The sequence below is a fragment of the Sceloporus undulatus genome, chromosome 5, assembly GCF_019175285.1.
Source record: "Sceloporus undulatus isolate JIND9_A2432 ecotype Alabama chromosome 5, SceUnd_v1.1, whole genome shotgun sequence".
NCBI classification, from domain to species: domain Eukaryota; kingdom Metazoa; phylum Chordata; class Lepidosauria; order Squamata; family Phrynosomatidae; genus Sceloporus; species Sceloporus undulatus.
This window is the reverse complement of record NC_056526.1, coordinates 67,301,163-67,312,558: the sequence shown is the minus strand read 5'-3', so window position 1 is coordinate 67,312,558 and position 11,396 is coordinate 67,301,163.

Sequence of the window (11,396 nt, the reverse complement as noted above, 5' to 3'; positions counted from 1 at the left end):
GGAGGTATGCTATTTAAATGATGCATGGGTCCTAAGAGCCCGGAGGTTGTGCCAAAGCCACACTCCATTCCTAAGCACCAGAGTGCAGCTTTTGGTGCAGCTTCCAAATTCTTAGGATGCATGCATCATTTAAACAGCATACCTCCAAAGAGACCCGAAGCAGCTTTATTTTGGCAGTCTGTAACAGGCCAAAATGTCTCGCTACAGTTCCCAGAGTTCCCTAGCATTGACCCAGGGCAGTTAAAGCAGTATCTAAGTGGATTATTTCTACAGTATATTTTGGACCACAGTGCTATAATTGGGTAGTGTGGGTGCATTCTTAAAGTGAGCATTTATGGCCATCTCAAAATTGTTTGGTTTGCAGCGGATGCAGTGGCTTAGTGGTTAAAATGCCAATTCTGACAATTGGAAGATCGGAAGGTTGGCTGTTTGAGGCCGGAGTGCTGCATGATGGGGTGAGCTCCTGTCACTAGTTCCAGCTTCTGCCAACCAAGCAGTTTGAAAGCGTGCAAATGCAAGTAGATAAATATGTACCACTTCAGTGGGAAGGTAATAGCGTTCGGTGCAGCCATGCTGGCCACATGACCACCGGAGTCATCTTCAGACAGCGCTGGCTCTTCAGCTTAGTAAGGGAGATGACCACCGCCCGCTATACAGTAGTTGGTTACAAAAGGACTACCTTTACCTTTTCCGTTCTGTCATAGCTAGGATAGCCAATGGAAAGGAGTTACATTTGCAGTCCCAGAACATCTGAATGGCTCTAGCTGCCCATCCCTTGCTCTAAGACTGTGTATGTCAGCAAAAGTGGATTGCAGGATGGGGCACAGAAATGTGAAATGAAAGATGTGCTCTTTGCTATCTCTACTTTTAGGCTGAGCTGTGACAAATATTTTTGGACTCCTGCAGATAGTATTGTTCATTTAGAATGTTTGACCCTAGCTTGTTTAATTTAGGAATATCAGGTGACAAGATTTTTTAAAAGGTATTGTTTTAAAATATTCTTGAGAGTAACAGGTTAAAAGAATTATGAAGCTTTACTGTTTATTGATCTACCATGCTGTCGTGTACTACTTAACACATTTCATGCAGGTCTAATGTCCATGGAATATAATAGTTACATCAAGGCCAGACTTTAATGGTGCAGATATTTGCTAGCCAACTTTAATATTTCTTTTTTTCTAGATTCAGATTAATTAAACTACACTTTTTAAAGAACTGTAGATATAGGTTTTCCTTGAAATAAATTGTTGTAAAGTTTGGGGGGATCCTTCTTAATCTTTAATGTTAACTTTGAAATCAAGCCCATATCCTTTGAGTCTTTTCAAATAATCCTGTGTACCAGTGGTAGTTTTTCCCTTCTTCATCAGCAGCTTGGTACAACATTATCAGAACTAGAGATGCAGAGAGTAAGGGAGAAAAATGGGTAAGGTTTTCTTTCCTCCAGCTAGTCACATCTGTTCCACTTCATATGTAGGTCACCATGCAGGTTCATCTCAGCTGTCTGTTAATTTCTTCCTTCAGTATTAGGATTAATTCATATGAAAGGAGACTTATAGATGCTGGCATTACCCAGTTACAAAATAATTGAATATTTTGTCAGGTGTGAAATGCATGGTTTGTTTTTTCAGTGGTGGTGTATAGGATTTTTCATTCATGGTGTGTCCTTTTTTTCAACAAAGGCTCAGGCCTCATGCTTGGGTGCATTGTAAAAGCTGAGTGCCAAAATATAAACATACCTCGTGTATGTGATGCTTGGAGTCCTGAAATGACTGTGCACAAAAGGTGGAAACATGTTCATGGCTGTAACAGAGGTCATTGGTAAAGTTGTTATTTCTGTTACTTTAGCTTCAAAATGAAAGAATAGCTGTGTGTGTAATATCTTAGTTTTATTTACTACTTCTGCATAATACTGCTAATGCTAACCAGTTAGCTTTTGTAATTTAAGGTGAAATATGAAGCCAAAGAAATAGACAATACAAGCCCATATCTACGGGTCTGGTATCCATAATTCCATTTGCCCATGTCCAAAAAAATGTTGTTTAGACATTTTCTAAGTCCTCCAGCATAATTCTATGGTATGACTCCACTGGATGTCATTCATTTACCGTTCACTGTTACCTGCAGTTTCGTATTTCCCATAGTGAGTCCAGGAACGTATTCCCCACGGATATGGGGGTTGTACTGTACTACTTTTTTTGTCTTAAGCTTTGCTGAATTTATTTACCTTGTACCAGCTTTGTATTTTAAACCGTGATAAATACTGCCCATTTCCAGTATGTCCCTTTAATACGAACAAGGCATTTTGCAGGCTTGGTGTACATTGGATTAGGGTAGCAAGTGGAGGATCTATAAAAAGACAGCAGATACTGTCATTCATTCTCTTAAGTTCTATGGAACAAAATTATAGTAATTGTACTAATTATCTTACGGGATTTTTCCTGATTTGCCTTTTCTGTCTCAACATCATTTTTTAAATAAAAAAAATATTTCTCTCTGGAATGACTCCGTTCTCATAGAGGTGGGTAATTGTGTGCCAAAGGAAATTATTAGAAATACGTTGTTTTTCTCGTCACAGATTTAACAAAGACAAAGAAGAAGAAGAAGAAGAAGAAACACCTCTGATATGTAAAACCTGTCCTGGGATAGTTTTTATTCCTTTTGAGATAAATGGTGTAGTTTGTCAATATAACTGCTGAGCCCAATAACTATTGGCAGAAAAAACTGCTGGTCTTATAATCCAATTCTGGAATATAGCAGAGTAGTTGACAAATTTGCAGAAACGTGGTTCATAGTCCTCAGTGAAGACGACAGGCACTGGATGTCTTCCAGAAGTGAAGGAATTGCAGGAATCTCAGGAACTCTACAGCAATCGCTGCTGCTCCGGCTCCAGCTGAATAAACGACCAGAGAAGCCAGGCTCCCGAAAGTGCTATCTTTATTAACAGAGTGCTAACCACTTATCACCAATGCTACTATACAGATCAAACGAATACCAACTCCTACTCAAACCCACAAGCAATTACTGGAAGCCCTTGAGTTTATATACACTCCAGACCATGAGGTCTCCCAAACTCAGTCACTTCCTGTGCCACACTGTAAAGTGTCCTGTCCATGCAGACACATGTTTCATCATCCAGGCTTTGTTGCACATAGGCAAGCAGAGTGACCGTGTGTGCCTATGAGCATCAGCTGTGGCTAATTAGCCTTGTCCTTCTGGTGCTGGATGCTCATGGTCACACACACATCCAAGCATTTCTCAGTTTGCTGGCTTTAACCCTTAACATAGTTTGCTTGGGCTACAAAATACCTTGGACCAGCATTGACAGTGCATTATAATGTAGAGTTGCATGAGTTGGAATTTGCTTGTAAATGCTTTTGCCAGAGTGATGAAGTTTAAACCTCTTCCCTGCCATCTTCCCCACCATAAGCACAATCATAATTTTAAAATCTGTTCCTATCACTTCAGTACTCGCTAACACTATTCACAGTAAGGCAGTCTAAATAAAAAGATTTAGGGTTGCAGCTGCAAGATGCTCAAACCTTGGCACAGTTCCATGAGGAGTGAGGTTGTGGACAGACAATGCCAAGACCTCTCTACACATAGTTGTCACATAGTTCTTTGCACAGATGGAGCACTCAAGTTGTTGGTTTATGTTAAGACATGGGGAAATAAACAATCTGAAGTGGGTGTTCAAGGCATCTGCCTTTTGACCTGACATTTTCTCTGTTCAGCACCATTCTATGAAATGTCCATGTTTTACATCACAAGAGTCTTTAGGGCTTGTTTTTACTTAAGGTCCTTTGCCACTTCCACATCCACACCTACAATCCAATATGAAACCTACCAAATTGTTTTCTGCCTCTAAAATCCCATAATGTTTAATGTTCATATGTCAACATTGGTGGTTCAGTCTGAAGATGCAGTCTAGAATTGTATGCATGTGAGGTAAAATAAAAGATTGACTGTTGCAGGAACTGCCTGTGTTGATTAACTGAAGAATGCAAATGTCTTCTCTCTCTCTCTCTCTCTCTCTCTCCTGTAAAGTGTGCATTATAAGAAATGGATGGTTGTAAATTTATTAAAGGAGTCTCTTAACTTCTAATTTTAAAAGCTTCCTGTTGTCATCTTGCTGCTGAAATCAAGATGCTGTCCCTTCTTCATTTTTAAAAATGCTTCAAAGTGCATGTACGGCTCAGAAACGAGTGAAAGAATGCAGATTTATTACTTTTAAGTACCACTTGAATTGCATGTCTAGATTCTAAGTGTACTGTACATCTGGCAGTACGTGTTCTCTAGACATTTTTGTTGTTGTGTGCCTTCAAGTTCTTTCTGACATATGGCGGCCCTAAGGCGAACCTATCACAGGGTTTTCTTGGCAAGTTTCTTCAGAGGAGGTTGCCATTGCCATCCTCTGAGGCTAAGAGACAGTGTGACTGACCAAGGTCACTCAGTTGGTTTCATGGCCAAGCTGAGATATGAACCCTGCTCACCAGACCACTATGACCCGCTGGCTCCCTTCTACTTAATGTTAAATGCAAGAGGTTGAAGGCCAAATTATGCAAAATACCTAGATATCATAATGGGCTTTCTTCAACATCTTTTTTTTTTCAGATTAAAAAAAACATGGGAAAGGGAAAGACTGGATCATGACTGTTGTGCATGAGGAGGTTGGTTAACTGTCCCCCTGAGCATATCTGCATTGTATCTCATGGCATAGTGATTTCAGTGTTGGACTATGACTCTGGAAACCAAAGTTCAATTCCCAGGTCAACCATGAAACCCACTTGGTGTTTTTGGGGAAGACACTTGCTGTCAGCCTCAAGGAAAGGCAATGGCAAACCTCTAAACAAATCATGCCAAGAAAATATGATAGGTTCACCTTAGGATCTCCATAAGTCAGAGATAACTTGAAGGCACACAGCAACAACAAACAAGCCCTATCTTTGATATTTCCCTCTTCACTTCTCTTTACTACATGCTGTCAGCCTGGGAAAGGCAATGACAAACCTCTGAACAAATCATGCCAAGAAAACCCCATGTTAGCTTTGCTCCATATTAGGTAAGTCAGAAAGGTGCACACAACAATAACAACAGCAAACCTGTTCCTTTGTACTGCCCTAGTGGCAAGGCATTTAGCAGTTGGAATTGTGGTTTTCATTAGTTAAATGAAAGGTTCATACCTTCTGTAATATTTTAGTTTGATCTATTTTGTACAATTTGATGGCCAATACAAAATCAAACCAGAAGGATGGAGTAGCTTGGCTCTTCAGAAAAGTCGGGACTACAATCCCTTACATTGGTTTTCTGGATGACACTAAGGTGCACTGTAGGCCAAAACATCTGGAGAGCAAAGGTTCTTCATCTTTGGCTTCGGGATGTTGTACCATTCTTGAAATGTCAGCAGCAGGCCTATTAAATTCAGAGGTGCAGGACCAAGCTGAGTTAAGCAGCTTTAGATATGGTGAACATGCATCATTGTGAGCTTAGAGTTACTTCATTAAGTTGCAAAAACTATTCATTGGGAAGCTTCTGACCAGATATTGTTCCCATTTTGTTTATTTCAAAAGGATTAAGTAATTGCCTTATAAAACACATAATGAGGCACTTTCACAAAAGAAGCTGTTTAAAATGCATACTTGCTGTGCTGAGCATGATGGCTTAAACACTTTACTGAAAAGTCCAGAAGTACATTAAGTGTGTGGGCAGATAATATGGTTCAAACAAATATTCATTGGAGTCCCCTCTAATAACAAATCAAAAATTGCAAACCTCAAGCAAATGGAACCGTAAGCGATGGAGAAAGAGAAGCAACCAGAAGCCAAGCACGTCAGAGCAGTACAAGTAAAGCCAAGCAAAAGACCTTTGCTGTTTTATGACTAGCTGATTATTGTACTTTAAAAAGAAATCACTGTTTAGATCTCCTGCTGCTCTTCTTAGCAACCTCTCGTGAACACTGGATTGATATTCATGATTTGATTCAGTACCTTAGCAGTGGAGCACTAGTTTTCCATTACATGACATACGGTTTTATTATAGTCTTGTCATCTGCTCAGATGTTGGATTAGCTGAGAAGTCAAGCCAGTATTCATGAATATGGAGCAGAGACCGACATTTAAAAAAAAATGGGATTGTGTCCAGAGTGGTGGCTGGTTGCTCCCATTTAAGTGGAATGATGTATCTGCTATGGGTTCTAGTCCAAACATTAAATGAACTGTGTCAACAGTTATGGTTGGTGACGTTGACATCAGTGGGGCAATGAATCCATTGGAGCTTAGGGTAAATGTCAGAGAAGCTATCCAAGTTGCTGAGCCTGTTCTGAGGACAGGATACAGTGCAGCACGTTGGATGACTTGATTAATATCTGGACTAAAAGAGTGGATTCACCACTGCACCAGCGTGGGTGCCACCAGTAGATGTCTGATTTGTCTGGAAATGAATGGTAAAGGCTAGCATTGCTAAAGCAGAGTACACACCATTTGTATTGACTCATGTCTGAAATGCACAATGCACACATGTCTTTGTCCAAAGAGGAACTCAAGAGCTCATAATCTCATGTCAGCCCTCAGGCCAAAAAAGTTACCTTGTTGTAGCACTCTAATTTTGGTATCTCAAGGATGATGCATTTAGTGTTCTGTGGAAATAGACATTAACTTGATGGGACATAAAAACAATGAACTGGAGAGAGTTCTTGCTGTACTGCAGCTGGGAATTACAATGATTAACTCCTATCCATCATTTGCAGTATAGATCAAAAGGATGAAAGAGAAATATAGTTCAAGGCAGAGGTTGGGGTCTGAAACCTATTATTTGCTCCAGCTAACTTGAGTAGACCTATATGAATTCAATGGGTCTATTCCAGCTGGGACTACCACTAGGATTTAGGACTTGGACTCCCATCAGTCTTGTCCTGCATAAATAATCGCAAAGGATTGTTGAAGCTATAAACCAAAATATTTGAAAGACCAAAAGTTCCCCAAATCTGGTTTAAGGTGATCAGATATGACTGCCCATGCTTGTCTGTCCATCCATCCATCTGTCCAAATACTCAAATACATATGAACTGTGACTCTATTGTATTTGTAATTCAACAGCTGGCTTTTGGAAAACATCCCAAATGGCGGTCAAGCTGCCATTCTCTTGGATTGATCAACTCCAAAATCCAAAGTACATTTGAGGGCTATAACCCTTTATTAGGCCAACCAGAAGATGCAAAAATTCTTTTGCAAAAGTGGCATCTTCATATTTTAAAAAAATGGAAATAAGCAGTAGTTATTTTTTGAATTCTGCTGCTGAAAGAAAGTTACCATTTTGGACTACAATTTGCAGAATTTTCTAGGGATTCTAGGAGCTGTCATTCAAACTGTAATTTTTCCAAGTTCACCATACACATGCACAAATCTATCTACACATTTCTAGGCTAATTTAAATGATATTTTGGACTTCTGGAAAAGAAGCTAACTTCATTCATCCCTTTTTGATAAAAACAAAAACAGAACTATTGGGGCTTACTATAATAGGTGGACTGAATCAAGCGCTTTTATGTTGAGTGCCTTTCAACATTTTGGCAACTACAACAGGAAAAGGGGTAGAAGTGTAAAAGTCCATCTCCAGTTCCTATTAGCTCCCTTGCTTTATCCGTATAAATTGCTCATAATATTGTGCCCTCACACACACACACACAGCATCATAAAACATGCACGCGGACATCAAAGGATGGCTTTGTAACAGAGTGACTCATTTGTTTCATTTGTTCTATTCTGAAGTTTAATGAATCCAATTAATCATGCATATTTTAGTAGATGCTTCATTACAAAATGGCTTTCTGGGGCCACAAATAAGATAGCTATGCCTTATTCATAGGAACAAAGGCTAGGGAGGGCACAAGAAATCTGCAGACCTTTTGTGCAAACTGCATAGCAGGTCAATGATGTTTTTTGGTAGTAAAAATACATCGAATGCCCATTGATTGAAACACAGGATAATTGTGGGAGATGAGGCCTTTATGCAAATAGTAATGTACTGATGCTGTTTTCTGAATATCCTAAAGCCTAAAACTTAGGTTTTCAAGCATGGTGGCAGTAGCGCTGGAGGCAGTGGACCATTTGGGACCAAGCAAATCCCCAACCTTGCTATCCTGCAAGTCTGGCTTTGTCATGAGGCACAGTGAGGCAGTTACTTCAAGTAGCAAGATGCTGGGAGTTGAAGAGTGGTGGTAAGGTGATGGAGGACAGATGCCACATGGCCTTCTATGTGCCCATTAAATAGTCTGTTGCTTTCAAGTATGGTAGAAGACATTTGCCTGTCACCTAAGACTGCCAGGTCAAACCTATTCCAGGCCCTGAGATTTCAGGGCCAAAAGCTTAGACATGGGGATAACTCTTGATGATGTGATAACAAGCAACTCCTGGTGATGTCAGTAAACCTCAACCACAGTTGCACATAATATGCTGTTCAATTTTTTTTAAGTCTAATAAATGAGGGGAAACATACACACATACTTTTCAAGGCACTCCTCCCCTGTGTCCTAAGATCTGGGGACCCTATTTTTATAGTGAGATTCAAATACCATTGTTGCCACTTTCAGTATATGTTACAGGCGTGGGGGAAGCATTTTGTTCTTTAGTTCAGGCAGCAAAATGTCCTGAGCCAGTTTTATTCTGGCAAGTCAACCCTAATTCAGTAGGAACATTAAGCGGACTTGTGTGCTGGGGTGATATGATAATCCCTTTGTGCCTTCAAGCACATGTGCCTTCAAGCCATACACAATTTAAGGTGACCCTAACAACCCTATTATGGGGTTTTTATAACAATATTTGTCAGGGAAAGAGGGTTACCATTGCCTTCGCCAAGGCTGAGAGAGCCTGACTTGCCCAAGGTCACATAGTGGATTTCCATGACCAAGCAAGGATTCAAACCCTAGACTCCCAGAGTCCTAGTATAACATTCAAAGCCATACACACTGGCTCTTTAGACTACAATATTTCTCTAGAAGGAAAGAAATCAAAGAAAGTCTCATCCATTTCAGTCACTAGAGTGAGTTAGTAACTTAATCCTAAATCAAAGCTCTAATCCTAGGTTAGAACTAATGTATTAGGAGCAGCCTACTTAAGGTGTTTTGCCTAGAACGGGAAGAAAGACTCCTCTGTTTCAGATACTGGATATAACATACAGTAATCTTGTAATCAGGCTATTTTTATTCATTAAACACGGCAGAAAATTGAAAGGAATCATATTAGCCCCAGTCCAACCCCTACGTAGAGGACAATTTTAACTGATTCAGCTGAGTACAGTCACAGTCTTCTACACCAGTACATCCTGAGCTGTCTAATATGGAGGACCAGCAATTATTTTTTCCACTATGCCAGGAACCAGCACCGTACTTGTGACCACTGGCTACAATTATTTCCTGGGAATTCACCAAGGACCAGGTACCAATATCTTGTGGACCAGCAGAACTCCCTGAACCACCAGTGTCTGTAGCATTGCTCTACATGACCAGAAAAACTTAACACATAGGGCCCCTGTCTGTATGTCTGAGTCAGTGTCATTGCAGTCACAAGGGCAGGATTTTTTTTCTCTCCTATGACTCCCAAACCTCTTCAACCAACATGGCTGCCTGTGGATCTGCAGAGTTGTCTTTCAAAAAAAGCAGCTTTTCTGAGCCCTATTCTGAACCCCCTCTTTGTACAAGAACATCTGTTGGGAGCTGCATATGCATGCTGCCTGCCATAGATTTATTGCAAATATAGAGTGGCGAATAGCAGTTGGGGTTAATGTGTTTTGGCATACTGAAATATGTGTAGTGGGGTGTCAATTGTGAGGGCTCATTGATCACATTCCTTTATATGGAAATAACTTAGAGAAGGGAGTACACCTGGCTCAAAAATTTCTACAGTCATTTTCCTGGGGAAGGAAACCAGGAAGGCAGTGGCATGGGAATGTGACAGCAACAGGGTTGTTTTTCTCTGGTAACGAATGAGAAATTCACCCACCAATGATTTGTAATTATTGGTGGTTTAATTAAGCTTCACTAATGCTTGTTGTTTATTTCTGATAATGAACATACCTGGTGTAAACCTATAATTACTGAATAAACATTTTCTGATTTTATCACTGAAGCCTGGCATTTCTGAACTTTGAAAGACACTGGTTTTGACAACTTCCAGTTAAAGACCCTTTGCTATTGTTGTCTGCCTTTAGAACACTGTGTTGTTTCTGACTTATGGCAACCCTAAAGCAAACTGCATTTGTTTGTCTTCTTGGCTGTCCATGGTATCCTTAGCACTCTTTTCCAGCAACACATCTCAGATGAGTTTATTTTCTTCCTATTTGCATTCTTCACTGTCCAGCTCTCAGGTCCATACATGATGATGGGAAATACAGTGGCTCAGATAATCCTGACCTTAGTGTTCAGAGTTTTATCATTACACTTTAGGATCTTGTCCAGTTCATTTGTAGCTGCCCTTCTGACTTCTTGACTGCAGTCTCCATTCTGATCAGTATTTGATCCAAGATATGAGAATTGTTTGACTACTTCAATTTTCTCATCATCTAAGATGAATTCTTGGAGATCTTCCTTAGTAATTATTTTTGTTTACTTTTCTTAATGTTCAGCATTAAGCCTGCCTTGGCACTTTCCTCCTTGACCTTCTTCAGTAATTGCTCCAGGTCTTTACTGGTTTCTGCTATTAATATTGTGTTGTCTGCCTACTTTACATTGTTAATGTTCCTTCCTCTGATTATAGGCCTGCTTTGTGTATGATGTTTCCTGCTTACAGGTTGAATAGATAAGGTGATAGCCTTGCCTGACTCCTTTGCCAATAGGGAATCATTCTGTTTCTCTGTATTCTGTTCTGATAGCAGCCTCTTGTTCTGAGTACAGGTTATGTATCAGAACAGTCAAATGTAGTGGCACTCCCATTTTTTTAAAGAGCAATCCATAGCTTTTCATGATCCATGCGGTCAAAGGCTTTGCTGTAGTCAATGAAGAACAGGCAAATTTTCTTCTGGAATACTCTGGTGCAGTCCATTATCCATTATATGTTTGCAATGTGATCCCTAGTGCCTCTTCCATTCTAGAAACCAGCTTGTACCTCTGGGATTTCTCCATATATGATAGGAGTCTTCCATATATGATAGGAGTCTTTGCTGAAGAATTTTGAGAATGACTTTGCTTGCATGGGAAATTAGTGCAAGGATCCTTTTTTGTCTACTTTTTTGTGGATGGGAATATATATTGATTGCTTCTAGTTTGTGGGCCACTGCTTTGATATCCATATTTGTTGGCAGATTTAAGATAAATTTTAGTTAGACCTAAACTAAACTCACTGTCTGTGAATTGTAGCAGTTCTATTGATATGCCATCTATTCCTGGTGATTTAGTCTTCCCAGTTGCT